Below are 22,416 nucleotides of genomic sequence, written 5' to 3'. Positions count from 1 at the left end.
ACGATGGCTATCTCAATGGCCTACTTCATAAGAGAACTACAAAGTGAACAATTTATGTTAGTCAACATACTGAAAAAGTTGAGCAAAAACTAAACCAGAAACTGGCTATGGCGTCTTCTTTAACAGAGTGTGAATCTCACATGTTTTGGACAGTTACATTTATTTATGGTTGAAAAAAGCACAGTGGACTTTGATGACTACTCAGGAATTCCTTTCAGTTATTTTATAATTTTGGTAATTCCTCATTGGCTAAAAAAAAAAAAAAAAAAAATCATGTAACATCAACATACATCCATGGGAGCCAAAAAGAGGGCTGATCAGGAAATAACTTTTCTCCTTCAAACTTGCTTTGACAGCCACTTTGTTTGCAGAGGGGGTGGAGCAGGCAACTGTCCCGTGCGCAACCTGGAAGGCCAAGCTTCTCTTTTCCAAAGCTACTTGGTACACGGACCCCACACGGAGTGCACACAGTAGGAGAAGCTGCCCCCTAGGGCACCTGCTTTACTAGTCTCTCCCTCTCTGATTCTGCTGGGTACAACACCAGAATCCCTGCCCACTTCGGAACTGCTAGCTACCGGTGTCTCCGAAAAGGGAGCCCCAAATGGCAAAATTCTCAGGTCCAGATTGGAAAGTGAGGTTGTGCCAGCAGCACTTCAACCAGCAGGCTGTTTGGGGCCCTCACTGCATTTTCCTGTCAACTCCACACATATCTGAAAGAAAAGCTACCCTGGCTTAAAAGTACTGAAGTATTCGTAAATTGATCAGCACAGCCTTATCTCAGTATCAGTTCGGTAAGTTTTACCACATACCTCTAGGTTTTAGTTCTTAAATAATAAAAATTGCTATGGAAATAATAAGAACCCAATTTTACAACATTCCTAACAGTGGCTTATTGCTATGTGATTCAAAAATCAAGGTACCTCCCACAGGGAAGAAATCCTATTAAATTAGGGACTCTGCTTAATTAAAGGTTTTATTTCATTAGTATAAAAAAAGTTAAAACCCAGACCAAGATTTTACTGGCAGACATATGTAATACTATGCCAATTTTGAAACAAGCTTTGAATGTATTTCTTTCTATTTTTTTTTTAACCACTACCCTTCAACTAAAAAACCCAAAAATAGTGAGATGAGGAAAGACCTCACGAGTGGCACTGGTAGGATGAGTTAATGAGGTCTGGACTTAATGAGAGAAACTCACTCTGCCCCACAATGTCTCTTGGGTCTCACTCCCCAAGGCTCCTGGGCAGGGCAGAGGAAGGCAGAAGAGATAGGAAGTGACCAGTCCACAATTCCCAGGACTTCACAGCATAAGTTGTGAGCCCTCATTCTTCTGGATTGTCTACCTTCTCCTTGCCACTGACCAGGTTTTACCAGTCGTACTGGGGAGCTCTCTGGTTTATTTTGGCTTTTACTTCCTGTAAGTTTGCAATGGTTTAAAGAATGGTTTGTTAAGGTTCGTAAGCAAATTTTTTCACGAATATTTTCTTTTTCTTGGTTCCATTTTGACATCAGGGGAAACACAGATTTTAAAAATATCAATGCAATTAGTAGCATGAGTCCATAAATCACTGTTCAGCCTTACACATCATTTTTAATTCAAAGTGGAAGCAAAGAGCGGGTGGATGGAAGAATTTTAAATGAGGGGATTTTAGGTAGCAGTACATGTCCTACGTGATTCACAGACTGTTAATTACCTTTGAATAATTACAAGCTGACTATCACTTCGTTTAATTAAAGGTGGCGTTTTTCCTCTGGTGTGGAGGAGAAACATTCTTCCTCACGGGAAGAACGTTCCTCATGGAACATCAGCCTTCTACCATCAGACCTTCCCACTGTTCCACACAGAACAGAGTGAGCAACAAGTGCTCCTTCCTTGCTCTCCACAGAGCATTTTTGTATTAGATGAGAGGTTCCTGAATCAGTGAGCACTAGAATCACCTGGAGGACCTGTGAGAACGTGGAGCACAGAGACCTACCCCCCGCCCCCAGTTTCTGAGTCAGGAGATACGATGCGGGGCCTGAGATCTGCACGTGTAACAGGTTTCTAGATGGTTCTGAAGAGTACAAGAAAGCACACTCCTCTTGGGGGCTACGGATCAGTTTAATAAAGCTCACCAGAAACAGGAGCAAGGACGACAGCAACAGCAGGTTGCCGAGGACTGCCAGCACTTCGCGTCTCTTACCCGGTCAGCACTGACTTAGACACATCTCAGCAGTCTCCTACTTAACTTTCACAACACCTCTGTGAGAGGGAGCTTATGCACCCCATTTTCCAGATGGAAAAAAAAATAATAAAGCTCAGAGATTAATTTGCTGTTAAACGACAGACCTTAAAATTCAAATGAGGTCTGCTTGGCAAAAAAGCGTGTATTCTTAATCACAGTTCTGCTAGCAAGGTCTGCACAGCAAGGCTGTGTTAAACAGGGCAACAACAAAGGAGGTGTGCTGTACGCGCGCTCACTCACAATCACTCGCAATTCCTTGGTCTCAAAGAAGGTACGTGTCGATCCGTGAGGTTTTATCCCTGCCAGCAATCTCAGAGCCACAAAGTGTGTTCGGTTCAATGTATCCACACAGGCCTGTCTGTGCGTCCGGACCTGACAGAGAGCCCCTGGACAGAGGGATGGCCGGCAGCATGAAGTTACTCCTCCAGTTATAAAAACTGCACCACAATTCTGATTTTAGAGCCTTTCTTTTTTTCTGAGCCCTTTTTAATGGACAGACTTGAGGTCACTGGCCCCATAATAATCTCTGGACTCACAAGTCACCTCCAGTGCGGTAAGGGACTCTTCACATTAATTTCTTTCCAGGGCAGGCTGCAAATAAACTTGCACCGAAGCCGCCATCCCATGCCCGACATCGGGGCTCCCCTCCCAGTAACTTCTGGCCACTGACCTAGGCCATGTTCCTTGGGCCTCGATGCCAGTTGTCTCGTCAGCCCAGGAGTCCCCACCTGGGGAGAAAAGGACCACCAAGTCACAGGAGGATCTGAAGCAACTGACGGCATTCACAAATAAGGCCCCGGGGGGAGAGTGCAAAGTCTGACCACCCGGCAGATGGCCAGGAGTTCCACCACAAGTCTGCCTACATAAAAGAGGGAATTATTGTCATTCGCCACATCGCTGCTTCTGGGTCACACACTACGTCCACCATCTGCAGAGGTTCAGCGCTGATGCATCAAAATGATCTCTGCAAAGTCCAACAAACCACCTCCTCCTTCTACTTTTTATTTTTTTTTTAAGCGAGCTACAAAGACCAAAGGGGAAACCCCAGGCTTCAGTTTCCAGAGCCCTGCAGAACACAAGCGCACGAGCCATTACGAAGGGGGGCTGTGTCACACAGGTCTTCAGTGGCGGAATTCCGCCAGTCTAACCCACACAGGAGCCCGAGCGAAGCTGGGGGTGTAAAACACGCCAGGATGCTCTCGCTCTCGGAGAGGTGGTGAAGCTCCTGAGGAATTCGGAGCTGCCCATTCAGCCCTGAATGCGGTCATTTAGTCAAGCCCATGCTGGGGCCTGTCGGGGCACATTTACTGTGACTTTTCAAACGCTCCTCCTTGGGGTTATGGGTGGGTGTGGTAAAACACTGCGGTACAATGAGGAAATCACAGCTCTCTATGGTTTAATGAGAGCGCTCCTCTTTGTCACTTTCCCTTGCACTAAAAAAGGAGAGGAATGAACGTGGAAGGAGGAAAAGGCAGTAACAGGAAGGCCCACGTTGAGCGTGAGCTGTGGGGCAGCAGGCCGGCTAGGCCATCGTCTGGCTGGGAGCACCTTCTTCCAGGCTGGAGCCCACGGGCCCTGCTGCTAATCTAGGTTAGTCATGCAGGATCTCGGGATGCCACTGGGTGCTTCCATGGCAACCCTGGGCCCACGGGGCAGGCTGTGCACAGCTGACTACCCATTCATCACCCTTGACTGGCCACTTCACACAGACCTGCCTCTGATAGATGTGACCCACTCTCTCTAGAACTCGCGTTTAAAAGTTTAATTCTCCCTTGGGGAACAGGGTGTAATTTCTCCAGTGTCTTCATCTCCGGAGGCATGGAAGAGACATTCGGCGGAAAGGAAAAATCCTCAAATCTACAATTGTACATTAACTTTGGAAAAGAAGGCGTCTTTTTACTGTTTTAGGAGCAGCTCTCTGCCATTCTGACTTGAATGTATGAAGATGAAACTGAAAACTCTCAAGTCTATTCACGAAAGTTGGGCAACCCTGGCTTAGAGAGTGGTGATAGAGCATGTCACAAAGTGAGAGGCACAAGGACGGCGGGTTTGGGTTCTTACTCTTGTGCAAGTGACTTTTTTATTTTGAAAACCACCCCTGTTGACTTTTACAGTCCATCTTCTGGCCCTTTTTTCCCAGGTTTCTCTAGTCCGACAATCTAACATTCAGGGACCATTTTTCACACATTACAGAAAAATGTCAATATACTTCAAAGCACAAAGTTTGCTTTGTCATTAAAACTGTATTACTCATCAATACAATTTAAACATTAGAAATCAAAGTGGCTCCATGTTAGAAAAAAGAAGTGTTGCCTCAAAGAATGGAAAATCTTCTCCCTCTTTCACTTGTGCATATAAAAGAATTTTCAACAGGCTTTCTTGTAATAAAAATCACTCAGCGGGGCGCCTGGGTGGCTCAGCTGGTTAAGCGTCTGCCTTCGGCTAGGGTCATCATCCCAGGGTCCTGGGGTCGAGCCCCACGTCAGGCTCCCTGCGCTGTGGAGAGCCTGCTTCTCCCTTTCCCCTCTGCTCCCGCTCTCTCTCTCATTCTCTCTTAAATAAATAAATCTTTAAAAAAATAAAAGTAAAAATCACTCAGCTAAGTACTCCGAAGATTTCACCTTTATTACCTCCCCCATCACCTAACGTACACAATAAATGCAAAAACAATCCAAGACTTAATCCCTAATTTCAAAAACCGAATCTGATTTAATATAAAAGATAAATATCAGCCAAGTGAAATGACAAAATAGCATTCTGTCACTGTTGTTCTCCTGGAGGAGCTCCCAGGGGATCAGGACCATCTCAGAGTAACAGCTCTCTGCTACTCACTTCGCGTGCCACAGAAGACTCAGCCTCGTTAGAATATGGAAAGAGTTGTATACAACTCCATTTTGCAAAATTAAATCAACCTTTAAGATTTTTTTACGTAACTTAAAGGCATACTATGAATTTTAAACTGAGAGAGCCTCTACCTGGGCAAACTAGAGTAAAAAGTCAGTCACTTCCACCCTAATGAGAGACATGTTAACTTACCTTTCAAAATGAATCTGCCAGGTATTTTTCTGCATGCATGTTAACATGTAGCAAGTGTCTGAAAGGATTCCCTTTACAAAAATCTATCAAGAAGCAGCACCAGATTAGGGTGGAGGAGGTAAGTGGTAGTATGGTGGTTTAAGGAACATTTTAACTTTTTTTTTTTTTTTCACAAGATAGTATCCATTATTTGTGTAGTTAAAAATTTTGATTAAGAACAAAAGACATTGCTTCATATAACAACATCAAGATCAGGGCTAAAGAAATACTGGAGTGTTGAACATTTTGTCAGTAACTCTCACTGGAACCTATGAACACGGACTTTGGCCCCTGGACTCAGTCTTCGATCATTACTAATAATTACAGACCCATCTGCAAAAGCTGTGCATTAGAGACTATGTCCCGAAGTCCAAACACCAGCAGCTGTTTTTTTAGAAAAGTAGTCTAGGGGCGCCTGGGTGGCTCAGTCGTTAAGCATCTGCCTTCAGCTCAGAGCCTGATTCCGGCGTTCCGGGATCGAGTCCCATATCAGGCTCCTCTGTTGGGAGCCTGCTTCTTCCTCTCCCACTCCCCCTGCTTGTGTTCCCTCTCTCGCTGGCTGTCTGTCAAATAAATAAATAAAATCTATAAAAAAAAAATAAGAAAGAAAGAAAAGTAGTCTAACTATAGTCCATTTTGGTTATCTTAATAGATCACAAATATATTTCAAGAGGCATCTTTACCCTATAGATGGAAAAGCATAAGAATCTGTCTTCTTCAACGGTCTTAAAAGGGCAGTGAGGGAAGCTGTGCGGGTGGGAATACACAACTCTAACAAGAGGAGGATGAGGGAAAGGAGATGGATGAGCTACTGCGTTCCTATGTGTAGGACATAGTCCCTTACCTTCTAAACACGTTTTATTTTTTTAGCATATTTTAAACATAAAAAAACAAAAACAAAAAACTAGTACTGACTGAGGAAGGACATCATGCAAATGGCACAATTACACAAACCACAACAGTGAGAAGAAATGGCTCCCGACCTTGCAGATCTGACAATCTATGTGCCAGGGGTTAGTAAAATTTGCTGTTAATGCTCTTTGAAATGAGAACATAGTGATGTTACTGAGAAATTCCAGAAAACGGCAGTCTCTCAGAGGGGATCCCTAAAATGCTGACAGTTCTTACTTACAGTTCACTGAAAGCACATTCAGAAATCACCCTCCCTCCCACAGTGGCAACAGGTTCACTAGAGATAAATCTGCCACCTATTTCCGTCCCCCCATTTAGTTATAACGGTCCCTGGTGCTCAGAGCTCCCTCAGACCGCCTGCCTACTGGAGACTACACATCTGGCACCAATCAGAAACATGGGCAGAAGCTGTTGGCTCTTCCCCTGCAGGTCTCGTCTGTACGAGGACCAACCGGAGCACTGGCCTCATGACCATGCCGTTCTTCTTACACACTCAACTGACCACGAAGGACCACATCACACACCTCTAAAATAATGAGGCTGGTCAAAGTCTGCATCACTACAGCCACAAAATAAAAGAACACGATGATCACAAACGAAGAAAGAATATAGACTAGCAAGCTCAAAGTTCTGGGCTTTTCTTTAAATGCTTGTCTAATTCATACTCAACAACAACAAAATGTTCTGCGTATTAAACCTATTAAGCATACAAAATTCAAACAAAGTGATGTGTGGACTCCTTACTCCGACTCGGAGCACAGCCCCCCTAGATGCCTTGTTCTGAGCCACTTAGCTCCACACAGGTACCTCACTGAACTTTCTAAAAATCATGAATCGGATCTTATTATTCACCTATTTACAACTTTTCTGAACCCAAAAGAGCCTACAGGATTAAAGGTGATGGGTGGTTAAGCCAAGCAATGCCCTTCACTACCTGGCTTCAAGAAGAAGCCTCTACCCTTCAGGGGGTAAGACCTCTTTCTGCTTATTTCTCACCCCAAAATAGGTTAAGACCAATTTCTGCCCCCTCTCTCTTTTCTAGACACTGTGAACACAAGGAACTGGGAGGCGTGGGGGGGAAAAAGCACAGCCCTTATCTCTGCGAGTTCTCTCATGAACTGCCCCCTGACTTTGAAAGCCTTCTGGACTATCCCTGCCCCTCCATCCCAGTCCCCCAGCACCAACCTCCACTCTCACCTCCCATCCCTGCCGTGAATGACTCCTTTCTCTGGCATACATCTGTTCTTATAAATCTGTCCATGTTTGCATTTACGAACACAAGACGGACCGCGCACGTGCCTGCAGATCTTCTTTATTAGCTGAGCTCCTTAACGCCAAGGACTATTCCTGAGAGCACAGTGCTTGGCAAAAAGTGATGCTTAGTATACATCTTTGACTCAATGATTATACTCAAGCATTACTCAATTTCAAACAATCCAGAATTCTACTGAAGTCTGCCAGTCTTATTCATTATTTGATGACAACATATGATTCATTGTCTGATACCTAAAACTGATTTTACCAGATTGTTGTACCCATCAAATGACTCAAGCCTAGAAGGAGGCTGACAGCTCTCCTTCCTAGGTCAGCCACGAAAGCTGCCTCAGCTAACACCATATGTTTATCAGTTAACACTACAGGTTTTCATTTTTCAGTTTGCCATATTACTAGTCATGAAAGTCGAAGTATATGACACCAAAAAAAAAAAAAAAAAAATGTCTGGGGCGCCTGGGTGGCACAGCGGTTAAGCGTCTGCCTTCGGCTCAGGGCGTGATCCGGGCGTTATGGGATCGAGCCCCACATCAGGCTCCTCTGCTATGAGCCTGCTTCTTCCTCTCCCACTCCCCCTGCTTGTGTTCCCTCTCTCGCTGGCTGTCTCTATCCTGTCGAATAAATAAATAAAATCTTTAAAAAAAAAAATGTCTGAGTAACATTTATAGCAAATACACATTTAATTTGAAATCAAATAAGATTCAGAATGATATTAATAAGCTGTCTCTAGGACTAAAACTTCCAACAACAAAAATCCCAAAATGAAAAATCTCTCCATGCTGTTATAAATGCATCATGGGGAAAACAAAACAAGGACCTACAGACCTAGAGTTTTAAAATGCAAATGAGATTATATGGCTCCTTCCACTGCTGAAAGATCACCATAGGCTTCCCTTAGCATTCAAGACCAAACCCAGAAGCCTGACCTAGAAGGCTCCATCCCAGCCCCAGCACACCTCCTCTCAATTGCTACCTCCAGATATACTCCCCTCCCCCTGCCCTTCTCAACTACTAGCCACATGGGCCTTTGCATGCCAGGAACGAGTGAGGCTGTGCACTGCCCATCCCCATCTGGACGCTCCACCCAGAGAGCTGAGGGCAATGCTGTCACCAACACCTCAGTTTAAGGGCGCTCCTCCATGCGGTCCCAGATCGAAACGGGCACTTGGCCCCACCAGCAGGAGTTCTGTAGCACTTCACCCCGCTTCGTCTCTTTATCACTATCCAAAATTATCTTGTCTATTCAGTTATCTGTTTAATTATGTTTGGCTCTCCACGCTCACCTCCTCCAAGAATGTAAGCTACCCGTCAGTCACCTTTTCACTCTTGTGCCACACTGTGTACCCAGCACTAACCCATTAGGCTAAATAAGTATTGGCTGAAAGGATGGAAATCGGCATACAGATGCAGAATATCAAGTAGTTGTTTCTTTAAAAAAAAAATCGTACAATTTGAAGCTAACAAAAGCATTTTCGAAACACAGTACGAAAAGATAGTATGTTATTTTTTTTTAATTAGGCAGTTATGGACAGCATCCTACAAATAACAGATTTATACATCAAATTGTCAAGTACCACACAGAAAGCAAGAGAAAAACAAATCATTCCTAAATTCATCTTGCGTCTCATGAGACTGCTGAAATGCCCCTAAGGGGATTTACGGGGGCGGGGGAAAGGCAACTCTTTTCTCAATTATTCAGGAGCAAGTTTATTTTTTGTTCGTTAGGAAGAGTCATAGGAGATCAAATATACTAAGTGGATATTTTTTTGTCACTTAACATCTTGAGTACCAGCTAACTCCCAGCATACATCAAACTGAATGAGTTGTATTCTACAGAGCAGCTTAGGAACTGCACAGATTTACCTTCCAAAAGGAAGAGTCCCTCCCAGTGACTGAACTCCTAACGCACACACATTCCAGAGAACCAATTGCACCACATACGATAAGAAGAACTGTTTGAAACTGGGCCAACGTACCAAGTACCGCTTCAGCCAGGATAAATGCTCAGCATTTAGGCTTGCTAACCAACAGCAAAAAGCAACAGGAAAAGGCTTACATTTGGAAAATGAAAGGAAAAACAATGTCTATGTATTGATAAGAACAGAGAGGAACAATGGGATAATAAGGAAACTGGCAAGAGGTGATTTATTTTTCTAAAGAAGAAAATATTAAGAAACATTTATTCTTTACATGAGTACGTAGAGACCCATCAGCACATTTCGGTTACTGAACAAAAAAAAAACTGTAGGGCTCCTCCTCTATCCATTTAATGAACCTCATTCCGTTATGGGAGTATATATCAAAGACCAAACTCAAGGACGGATCTTCCACTCCCCGGTGAACACACAACTTCCAGTAGAAGCCACTGCCAATTGTATCTTAAACCGAGTTAAACAGGCTGCTGTGGACATGCATATGCGAAAAGATAAACTTTCTACGACTAAAAAAAAGTTTTTTTTCAGGCTCCAACAAACATATGAACGTAAAAACACAAAGATATCGAAACCTACTACGTATCACACTAAACAGACAACCTAAGAATACAGTGTTGTTAGATTTTTACAGAATCTTCATGTTTTTTCTTTATCCCCCCCCCCCGACTTACAGTTATCTTCTTTTGGTTAATTGCACATGTCACATTTGTTTTCACAGAAAGCAAGCTTAATGTCATAAAAACGAGAGGCAGCCTCATTATTCTATTCCATTTCACCCCACAGACATTTCAAGAAGGAAGAACAGGGAGATTATTATAGGAGAAGAAAGCTGGAAACATGTATTGGTATTTTATATGGCAACAAGCAACAATTACATGTTTCTAAATATTCTCATTTTCATCATAACCCCAGCTCACCTCCTACCACTGGCTATAATTGGCATCTCCTTAAAGCTAAACAGTAAGTCATTGTTTTCCTGGAGAAGTCTCCCTTCATTTTGACCTCTGCTAAGCAGTGTTATGAGCCTTACAAAGCTTGTCAGGATTCTTTGGACTGGATTTTGGCCCAGCCATGGACATTTATATGCAGAATATATCATCTTTTCCCCATCACTGCCAACAGGCAGTTCACTCGCTTAAAACAAAGGGTATTTATCAAACATAATACAGCACCCTCCACCTTCTTCAACACCAGTAAACTAGAATCTGAGAGTTCACTCAACTTCTTTTTTAAAGTACACTTCAGGGGGCGCCTGGGTGGCTCAGTCGTTAAGCGTCTGCCTTCGGCTCAGGGTGTGATCCCGGCATTATGGGATGGAGCCCCACATCAGGCTCCTCCCCTATGAGCCTGCTTCTTCCTCTCCCACTCCCCCTGCTTGTGTTCCCTCTCTCGCTGGCTGTCTCTATCTCTGTCGAATAAATAAATAAAATCTTTAAATAAAATAAAGTACACTTCAGGAGCTTCACAGACTGTCTCTTTTATAATGCTTTACAATTTCCATTTTTAACTGAGAAGCAGAAGCAAATATATCCATTGTAAGGAAACAATAAGCAAACATTTAAAGTTACCAAATGCACTGATGATTTATATTAAAAGCCTCTGACTGTAAAATATTTTCTTCCAACAGAATTGCATTTTAAATGTTATGCCACTTAAAGTTATTTAAGAGCACGAATGCACTTCTATGGTTTTCCATAGTCCAACTAAGATCTTAAGCCTCACAGAATAAAACACAGAAAATGGGTTTCCCCTCCGTATTGGCTCCCCTCCTATGTGCTAGACCTAAGGACAAAAGAAGTAAGGTTCTACAATCTAGTGGGAGAAACACAAGGGGCGGGGGCAGACTGCTAAGAGTGATTGCAGAGGTTGGTTACAAATGCTAAAGAATCAGGAGAAAAACACCAACTCTAATGGAAGAAGCCTGGGATGATTTAATTAAGAGCGATGACATCTGAGCTTGAAGAATGAACAGGAGTTTGGAAGGGGGGAAGGGGCCTCCACACGCCTGCTGAGAAAGCATGTAAGTCGTGGAGGGGTGAGCATTCACCATGGGGTGTTTGCACCATCTTACTTCAGTGCCCAACTGCAACTCCAAATTTCTCCTAAAAAGGGTCCAAAGAACCATTGACAATTCATGGGGATGACAGCCTTTTGCAGCCATCCACTCCACTTGGCTGGCCTAGAGCCTCAGTGATATTTTAGGGCAGCAGTCCCCTGAGAATTGCCTGTGGACTTTTCTTGGCCTGAAACAATGACCTCAAATTACCCTGCACATGAAAAACCATCAATTTTAGGAAATGAACAGAGTGGAGATGTCACAGTTTAGAATGCAAATGGACTTAACTGTGGCCTTAGATGATCGCAAAAACAAAACTGTCCACTCCTCCCACCCCTCCATCCTCCTCATTGCCCCAAAGAACACACTCCCGGTGCCCACTCGATAAAAAACCTTGCTGTGCAAAGTCTGGCCTGACTTCCTAAATCAAATGATTTTACTTTTTTTTTTTTTTTTTTTTTTAAGATTTATTTATTTATTTATTTGTCAGGGGGAGGGGGGGAGAGCACAAGCAGGGCCAGAGCGGCAGGCACGGGGAGAAGCAGGCTCCCTGCCAAGCAGGAAGCCTGATGTGGGGCTCCATCCCAGGACCTTGGGATCAGGACCTGAGCCGAAGGCAGACGCTTCACCGACTGAGCCACCCAGGTGCCCCCGATTTTACGCTATTTTCAAGTCCTCCTCGTGTCCTTGTGTTTGTTGAGCCAGCAGTCATAATTCCACGATTTTTAAAAGTTCAGTAATAAATTTGAAACAAGCATTTAGTTGAACATCCCCACCTGAACTGTTCCTTCATTTCCTGACACGCTTAGCCCAGAAGTTTCAGGCTTTTAAGTAAAATTAGTTTAAAAAGAATAAGGCTACCAGTGGCAAAGAGGGGAAAAATGTGTTTGAACATTCCAATTTGAATAGACATTGATCAATGCTTACACTGCAATATAAAAATGTACAGTAAACAAAGTTAGCAGAAACAAAAAGATGGACTAGACCAGAGGTTAGCAAACTGGCTCATGAGACAAATCTGGCCCAGCTGCCTGATTTTATAAATAAAGATTTATTGGAACACTGCCCTGCCCATTTACTTCCACACTGTCTGTGGTCGCTTTGGACCTGGAACAGCAGAGCTGACTAGCTGCAACAAAGACTGAATGGACAGCAAAGCCTGAGATATTTACCATCTGGTCCTTTACAGAAAACATTTGTCAGCCCTTGGACTAGACCCGAAATTATTAAGAAAGATAAAGGGTGAATTTTTTAAAGTTTATTTTGAAGTGTTTCATTTTAAAGGAATAAAGTACAGACTATTTCTGAAATAATTTCTTCTGAAACATGTAAGGCTTTAAGTAACCAAATTTCTCTCTTATCAGCTTTCCTGACTTGAGGGGGAAAGATGAGAAATCTCCACTCTTATCTCTATCTAATTTTAATGCCTTACTCTTTTATTCCAAAAGATTAGCATAATGTAGTGTGTGGTGAAAAGTGTGCCAAGCTGGCAGCCTCCAGGGTCTGGCACCGCTCACTGCAGGATCTTATCTATTCCCTCCAGGACTCAGCTCTCCTACCCGGCCCGGCCTAATGGTCAACAGCCTCAGAAGGGCTGTGAAAAGAGTGTGTTGGTGGAAGTTTGGGAAACGCAGGGGGCATAAAAACATCCCAGTCACTGGTTCCAGCTGCATCTTCAATAGAGTAATAGACTTCACACTATAACTGTGTATGATTTTAGGATGAAGGGAATGGGAAAGGACAGACTATGAAGGAGATCACAGAGCAAAAGAAAACATTAGGAGAAGCTCTGGGATTAAAAACTCCCAAGGCACAGTGACTCCATCCAACTTCCCTGAGCTATCTACTCTAGCAGGCGGGTGTGGTTTGCGGAAAATATGAAGAATTAAGCCAGTGGTTGCTAGTAAAGGTCAGAACTTACTGTTCCTCAAATGTCCTGGTTCTTTAGAAGTCTGGTGGGAGACTGCATCACTAGATTTGAATACCTTTATTTAAATAAAAGGACATTTGTCAGGTTGACAGTATAAGGAAACAGGCTGACAGCCTTGATAAAATTAAACCGAGATCTTCAAATGAAGGTAGAATGAAACTCTTTACACATTTTAATTTTATTCCTTGGATTTAAAGCCTTCTAGGGGATCTCTAATTAAGGCTGCTACCCTCCCTCTGCTCTCAGGGGAATGCTGCTTCCCTATAACTCCGGCCCAATCACAGACTCAACGATTCCCTTACAATGAAATAGCTGAGAAGTGGCTGAAATATTTATATTAGACTTGACCAAAAGCCGGGGGATAACAGAACAGAAACAAACAGGTAACATTCAACCAGATAATTTGATTGACAAATTACAACTTGCCCCACGTCAGCTCAGGGCCCCTGGTTATCTATGGACCCACCACCAGGTTACTTGGGAAAGCATTCCTTCACTCCCAGACTTCTCTCATTCATCCTGGTCCAAGAGGGAGGCTCTGAGAGCCCTGAGCCCACCCGTTCAGGATGAGTGACATAAACTAAGTTCACCTCTTTCAGGAGAGACCCCCATCTCCCTACCAATGACTTCCGCAGCATGATCCTGGAAGAACATGACCCAATCATCCTGGCACCCCTCCACTACATGCACTCTTTAACCAGCAGGCTTTAATTACATGCTGTCACATGCATCCACTGTCACAGAAATAGGGAGGTCTTAAAGAATGGACAGAGGCCTGTACTCCCCATGAAGTATCTTGCACTGGGAAAAGGGCTAACCCCCCCCCAAAAAAAATTGATTTTGGACTCAAGCCTTCAAAGCACTCTGTAAAGAAGGCTTCGCTTGTTTTAAAGAAAGCAGTCACCATATGCCTAGTCACAGACAGAAGAAATTTTACAGTCTGTGACAGTCATGGGAGAAGTCATTTTAAAAACAATGTTCAGGGGCGCCTGGGTGGCTCAGTTGGTTAAGTGTCTGCCTTGGGCTCAGGTCATAATCCCAGGGTGCTTGGATGGAGTTCCATGTCGGGCTCCTTGCTCAGCGGGAAGTCTGCCTCTCCTCTCTCTGCTTGTACTCTCTCTCCCTCTTCCTGTTAAATAAATAAATACAATCTTTAAAAATAGTAATCATAAAATAAAATAATAAAATAAAAACAATATTCAAGGAGCACCTGGGTGGCTCAGTTGGTAAAACGTCTGACTCTTGATTTCAGCTCAGGTCATGATCTCAGGGTCCTGGGTTCAAGCCCTGCAGCTGGCTCCCAGCTCAGCCCTCAGCGGGGTGCCTGCTTGAGGATTTCTGTCCCTCTCCCTCTGACTCTCCCCCTGCTGAAGCTCTGCCTTTCACAAAATAGATCTTCAAAAACAATTAAAAAATAAAAAATACACAAAATTAACACCTTGAAAGGAGGAAAAATAAAACAGGAATGAGTCCATTTACTCATCTTCTAATCATCTTCCCACATACATACTAAAAACTAACCCTAAGATTAATGCTGTATCTTCATAGGGGTTTGGGTTACACAGACATATACGCTGTCAAAACGTATCAGAACTCCTAAAGTTTGTGCATTTCATGGCATACCTACCTTTTATGGTTAAAGGGGGAAAACCCTGTAAATAAATACTTAACTTTAATGACATACAAGCTGAAGTATTTTGGGATCTTCAACTTACACAAGAGGCATAAGAGATTAATGGATGGATATGACAATGAAGACATGAGGACATACATAGTAACACAAATATAATAATAAAGTGATAATAGTATAATCTGGGAATAAGGCTTTTTACTGTGAAATTCTTCCGACTTTCTGAATGTTTAAAAATTTTCCTGATACAATGTTAGGGAAAAAATAGCCACAAGAATAAACTAGTAAATATGGCAGGATCTAAGAGGCTGCCAAACACAAGGAGATCCCACATGGTTCCATCACACACATCTACAGATAAAACTTCAGGTTTAACCCGAAGTCCCTATCAGAGAGGGGAAAGGGGGTGTTGGTGCACCTGAGTGGCTCACTCCGTCGAGTGTCTGACTCTTGGTTTCGGCTCAGGTCCTGATCTCAACCCACAGCGGGCTCCATGCTCAGCAGGGAGTCAGTCAGCTAGATTCTCTCCCTTCCCCTCTGCCACTCCCCCTGCTTGGGACCGCACTCTCTTTAATAAATAAATATATATTTTTTAAAAGGGGTGTGGGTAAGGGGGAAGCACAAATTCATCTATGAACTAGTACAGCAACTCCCTGAAAGGAAAGAAGCCGAAGTGGTCCTGCACTCTGAGAGACACATCATGACAGCTGCTGTTGGCAGAACTGGAACAGCTTGAGCTTATGTATGTCTGCAGGCTGCACGAGTTTCTCTGTGTGCGCGCACTGAGCAAAACCTTACCTCGCTCTTTCAAAATCTTCCGCTTTTGCTCTATTGAGAAACTGCAAGGGATCCCGCAGAGATACTACATGCATTTGGAGGGGGACATTTCAGACTCCCATTTGGAAAGCTTTCAGGGCAATCTCCTTAGCAGTCACTGTGGAGACTTAAATCACCTTTCCCTCCCCTCTCCTCCAATCTTCACCTTTGTAAAAGAAAAATCATTGTTTTTCCCTATTTGAGAACTAGGTTGGTTGCGAGGTTTCAGAAAATTAATCTTCTCCAATTCTTGTCCTACTTCTTCGTGTTCAGATTTAGTGCCTATAAAGGAACCACGGGAATCACATTTCCTTCTTCATATTTCAAAGTGTTTTTCCTCCAAGTCCTTCCCTACAAAATTACCAAGCCAGAAAGCTTTGGGCTTTAAGGAGGGCCTGATTCTATGGTTTCCCTAGTTTAAGTTACATCTGATATCTAAGATACAAAAGGCCCAGATTTTAGACATGCATTTTACACAAGTAAATTTGTAATACAATAGGTGGTTACCTTATACCTACCAATCTCCCTTTCTGCCTATTTTCTCCCTTGAGTTAGTTGAAAACTGCTTCTGCGATCAACCTCTTCCCTGCCAGATATGTTGAGGCCCCATGTCACTCAGAATTCTTTCCTTGCTGCTTTAAAAGGCTCGCCTTAGTTCTCTGCTAATGGGCTCCGTCACCTCTGACCCCTCCATATCACCGTCTGCTACAGAGCGACCGGATGGCCACTCGAGGTCCCCGAATGGAGACTGCTGTGTGTCAGTCTCCCGCAGCAGCTTTGCTGAATTCGAGGAAGGCAGAGAGGGAGATGAGCAATACGCAAGACGATGGAACGCTCTGGTTACCAGCATCGTAAGCTGGTTAAGAGCACGGTCTCTGGAGTCAGGGATGGGTTCACACATGGGCGCCACGACTTAGTTCTAGCAGGTCCTTTGGACAAGTCATTTAACCTGAACGTCAGCCATTTTAAAAAGGTCGTGGTAAAAATGGTACCAATTCCCTAAACCTAATGTGAGGTTTGAGTGAGCTAATGCCCTATAGCACCAGAGTAAAGCGCGAGCGCTCCGGCGAGTAAGAAAGGAGAAATCCGAAAAGGTCTCCGGATGTATCTCCAGCTGTGCTCTTTAAAAACACTCAGGTTTTACCCTTTCCAAATTTGCAGCTTTTATCTATCCAAGCCTTTGTCCTCCCCACGTCCCCTCTGCTTCAACACATCCTTTCCTCACCACCACACTCAGAAGTGTTCATTGCGCTTCTCCCTTTCCTAGAGGGCTGTGTAATCCACACGGTGCCCAGCAGCGTCCTGCACACACGCCTTGCGTCCGAAGCAAACAGGCTAACTGGCACACACTGGGGCCAGCACTGGGTGAGCTGGGGTCTCACTACAACATACTGATGTTCTCTGAGGCACAAACACCCGCGTACCTCTGAACCAGGGGGACCCAGCAGAGCAGGGCTTCTCACCTAGGCACTACTGACATCTTGAACCAAGTAATTCTTTGTGTCAGAGAACGCTGTCCTGCGCACCGCAAGACGTTCAGCAGGACCCCTGGCCTCCGTCTCAGGTGACGGGAGCACACTGTCTTCGCGGCTGTGACAATCAAATATATTTCTAGACTTTGCCAGATATCCTTGTGGGGGGGGGGTGTAAAATAACCTCCCCTTTTCCCTGCCTCCCTGTGTTGAGAGCCCTGCTGTCAAGAAGGAGAAATATTCCCCGAGTCACAGCGTTCGTTTTCTACTGAAAACAGCATCCACCACAATGCGGCACATTAAAAACAGACACGGGAAATCCGGAGCTACCTTTGTGAAAGGCACCTTCGAGATTCTGTCACTACTAGCTATGGCCAACACGGCAGGTCACAAACTCGAAGCTCTAATTGCTACCAAAGGTTCAGAACCGTTGTAAGAATCAAATGAACTAATGCATACATGGCGCTTGGCCCCTGTTCCTGGCCAAGAGTAAGTATTCACTATCTGTGAGCTCTCGTTGGTAAGTACATACCGCTAGAGTGCAAGTGCTGGGCAGAGCAGCACAGGCCTTGGCTCCCCCGTCGCCCATTCTGTGTTCCTCCCCCCACCTCCCCAAGGACAAAGTAAGATAATCCAGTACTAACCACAGTACAATGGTCCCTGGAGCTGAGAGCATATGAAGCAGGGTAAGAGAACAGAAGAAAAAAAAAAAAGGAGAATCCAAGAATGGCAGGAAAAGTGTGGTGTCTTGCAGCAGAGGCAAAGGGGTGCACACACTTCCCACTAAACAGGAAGAGGCAGCAGGATGCCTGTTTCATTCCAAAATGAGTTCCTTATAAGGAAGCAGCTTCCTGAAAGAGGATGAAGGGTACAAGGGATTTCACATCTTCTATCCAGGGAAGTTCCACCCACGTAATTCTCCCTTTCCAAATATTATAGGAGTTCCCCGAGTTACAAATACCCCACAGCTTCAAACAGTAGCACTGTCTCTCCTTAATTCCCCTTGTGGTAACCAAGTTGTGGGGAAAAGGCATTTCCCAGTGCAGGGCATTAGCAAACACTGACCTCACATTTCTTCTGTACGTTTCCTCACCCTGAGAGGCATTTTACACATACTATACTTCCCTATTCTCATCTCATTCCTTTTTCCTGTTTCATACACTTCAGTTAAAAGACACACACACACACACACACACACACACACACACAAATTATGTTCCATTTTCTCCATCATTCTTTTCCTCCATTAGTAAACCAAGGAGCACTGACCATACAGATAAGTGTATGAAGGACAAAGACAGCATTTATGTGAAAGTCTAGAGTAGATGAGTAGAGGCTGTGTGCCAGCTGTCACTTGCTGGCTCTGTGACCATGATCAGTCAATCACTGAGAGTCAGTCACTTAACCTCCATGAGCCTCTGTTTCTTCATCCGTACAATGGGAGGGATAACCCCTGCCCTATAGATTCAATATCAAATATGCAAATTCTTGGCTCAGGGCTCAAAACATAAGAGAATGCACAATAAAGAATTGCTATTATCATATGCCAAAATTATACATAAGGTCTGTGCCCTTCAAAGTACACAGAGTTTACAACAGAAATACTCCCAAGAGTGTTTTTTCCACCTTTTCTTCCTATTAAACCTAAAGGTCCCTTACAACACTCGTCCCTCCCACCAAAAGAACCAACGTAAGTAAGCAGAAGATAAACTGTCGAATTTATTCAAGCATGGTTCATCTGCCTTGTTTAATCAATTGCACTGTTTTCCATTATTGTACCACATGTTTGACATTTTGGCACCATAAGTGAAGAAACATTCTGGGTTCAGCCTAGGGCCTAACCTTCATCACATGATTTTCGTTGCTGCTTCTGCAAAATATTTTCTGTGCTCCAAACCCATTTCTGGAAGAAAAGCAGTTTGTAAATAGGAAATCATGCATGCTTTCTTTTTAAATTCCGAACATCTATTGAAATAACATCCACTCTTACCAGCAATTCAACTATGAAAACATAGTGAAAGAAATGATTTTTGAACTAAATCAGAAAGGTTTCTCTCAAAACAACAACAACAACACCACCATTACAGTGGCTTTTGCTGTCCTACAGTTTGGGCACAATTTTTAAAGGAATTCTTTAAGAATCTATAAGATCTGAATTTTCTGTTCTTGATAATCTGAACAATTAAAGTTTACAAAGTTAAAGACAATTGCCAAAAATCTGTTTATTTCCTTACCAATTTTAAAACGAGATCGCAAAAACAAGAAATGCGATTTTTCGTTGGCTAATTTTAAACTAATATTTAAAGGCACAATGAGAAGTAACCACTTCAGTCCGCATTAGGATTCCAACTTCTGCTGAAGCAACATTTGTGTTCTGCGTGAGCATACGTGTACAGGTACCTGCGTGTATGAAGAGAAAAGAAAAACTCCTAGGTCTTCAATATTTAGTTTGGGAGCTATACTAGTTCTTCTTCAAGTATGACAGTCTTAGAAATAAACACAAATGAGTGAAGCCCATAAATACGAAAGTCAGAGTAGCTTCCACACCCAGCATCATGAACAGATCGCAACATCTTTTTTGTGGTCGTGTGTGAGTTCTGTTACTACCTTGGCTCCTAGCACAAGGTATAAAATAACACCTTGCTTTAGTCAATATTAACTAGGCTGCTTTTGGCTTTTAAAAATATATTCTTAGCATGGCATTTCTAAGTATAAAAGAACTGGAAGTCTTATGTTCCTCTTCAAATTTAAGAAAAAATGACAATAAAAAAAAAAATCACAACAGCCTAAAGTAACCTCCACCTCATCTTTCCCCCTCTACACTGAATAAATTACCTATCCAACACATATCAAGAATGATTCAAAATGTGCTAACATTTAAAATTAAAGAAAAAGTGGAAAAATAACAAAAAGAAAATGTTTGGTCCAGTTGCTGAAAATTACAGAAGACGTTTCTCTTTCATTTTAATTATAATTAACTTTAGTATATTGCTGCTTTTGTTTTACTGAACTACAGAATATTTTAAAGAGTCGAAATTTTACCTATTACGGTCAAGGAAAAGTGAATGAAAAAAAAATCTGCTAGGAAGTGAGATCCTCCCAGGGCGCCTGGCTAGCTCAGTCAGTGGAGCATGTAACTCTTCATCTCGGGTTGTGAGTTCAAGCCCCATGTTGGGTGTAGAAATTACTTAAAAACAAAATTAAAAAAAAAAAAAAGAGAGAGAGAGAGAAAGAGAAAGTTAAAAAAAAAAAAAGAAAAGGAAAAGAAAGTGAGATCTTCTCTACAGCAATAGAGACTACAAAATCCTCCTTCTGCCTAAAGTCCAATGTGAGTCACCTACTGAAATACAATTCTACTCCGGAGAGTGAGATTAACAATGCATTCATTTGGGACAAAAGCAAATGTATATTTTCACTTCCTCCTGGAGAAACTGAGGCAAACAAGATTTCCCAAATGTCCCCAAAATAAACAAGTGGTGTCTGACTAGTGATTCAGGAGTCCCTGGCACTCAAACCTACACTTTTCCATTCCATGAAAATCTGCAAAGAACACAGTAATCCTGTCTAAAACTTTAATACTTCTGAAAAACAGGATGAGGTTTTTATAGGAAGTTATCCCATTAAAAGGCCACTAGCTTTTTTTTAACAAAATACTCAAGTCGATCTTGAAATATATCCATGAAAATTCCAAAAGCACGAGTAAAGAAGGGAGATCAGCTCTCTTGCATATTAACACACTATATTATAAAGGTACAGTGATTCAGTTTTGACAATGAGTCTTGAATAGAGAGAACAGAATGACTACTTTTGAGAGAAAGGAGGACTCCAGAACCCTCACTCCTTAAACCAAAACAAATTCCACATAGATAAAAGATACAAAAATATAGCTTTCAAAAAATATACAATGCTCAAAGAAACCTTCTGGAAGAAGCCTTAAAAGTAATACTTGGGGGGGGGGCAATTTAAAATGAAGACATAACAGTTATGAATATCTGTGTAACAAAAGCATTGGATGAACATTCGTAAAGCAAAGACTTCAGAAGATTATTAGGAGAAACAGAAGCTCATTAATTATATCAGACTTATTTTATCTCTCAGTCCACAGAATGGACAAAAATAAGAATACAGAAATTATGTAAGGCAGGTCTGATGTACAAATCCACATTTAACTCTGGACCCTGAAAATAAAGAATATACGTTCTTTTTATATGTTCACAATACATTCACAAAATTATCATATATTATGCCACAAGAGGGCCACAAGTAAATATGTTTATTTGAAAGTCACTGTAAAACAGAGGTACGAAAGAGATGAGGCGATAATGAATGCAGGATCCCTGAAGTAACTTTGTATAATCAAACACAGCTGTGGTGCAGGCAGAGGTACGAACTTTCAGTTCCTATAGTAGTTCGTTGTGATCACTTTTTTTTTTTTTCAAGAAGCCACAGAATCCCTTGAGAAAAAGGTACTTAAACCAGCTGCTACTTCCTAAGATACCCAAGGTAGAAGATTATTTCCTATTTCAAACAGACTAAAAGAATTCCACCTTCCACTGTGTTTTCATGTTTAATTATCTTCAATGAGAAGTTCATTCCTGGGCTTTTCCTTAAACCCCTTAACATATATAATTTATTAATTCAAGATCTGTTTTTGGTGAGGTGGAGGCCATCTTTCACCACACTTCCTATAGCAGTCCTTCACATGCATGAAAGGTTGCTTTGTAAATTAACCTTTGTATTTAATAGCCAGGCTAAATACCCTCCTTACTGTCTAAATCTTCACGTCCTTATGACTGGACTGAGCTGGGACTTCCCTAAATCTATCGCCAATCCTTATTTGATGGCTTTCCAAACTAAGAAAAACGTACTCTCAAATTTCTTTTCCACACGTTTAACTTGTTTATATTTACGCACCAATTAAGGAAAACTCTTCGAAAATAGAGTCTCTATTTTAAAAGTACAATTTGTTATGGAACTCATTTTGCCTTCATAAAAAACAACAAAACACAACACAACAAAACAAAAACCACAGGGCTGAGTTTTGATAGAATTAATCCACAAAAATAATTTTTATTTCAAGAAACTGCCACA

General features: G+C 42.5%; 1 protein-coding gene across 6 annotated transcripts in view; it reads right to left on the bottom strand.

Moving 5' to 3' along the window:
* The window catches only part of AFF1 (ALF transcription elongation factor 1), a 227,104-nt gene that overhangs the window by 123,039 nt on the left and 81,649 nt on the right, over window positions 1-22,416 (bottom strand). The window contains exon 2 of one of the 6 annotated variants that reach the window (XM_057309902.1): window positions 2,899-2,956. The exons of the other annotated variants lie outside the window; for them this stretch is intronic. The gene's annotated coding sequence lies outside the window, so the exon portion shown is untranslated. The remainder of the gene's footprint in view (window positions 1-2,898; window positions 2,957-22,416) is intronic. 6 annotated transcript variants of the gene reach the window in all.

Source organism: Ursus arctos, unplaced genomic scaffold (assembly GCF_023065955.2).
Source record: "Ursus arctos isolate Adak ecotype North America unplaced genomic scaffold, UrsArc2.0 scaffold_9, whole genome shotgun sequence".
NCBI lineage: Eukaryota > Metazoa > Chordata > Mammalia > Carnivora > Ursidae > Ursus > Ursus arctos.
The sequence above is the reverse complement of the archived record's forward strand: the minus strand, read 5'-3'. Positions and strand labels throughout refer to the sequence as shown.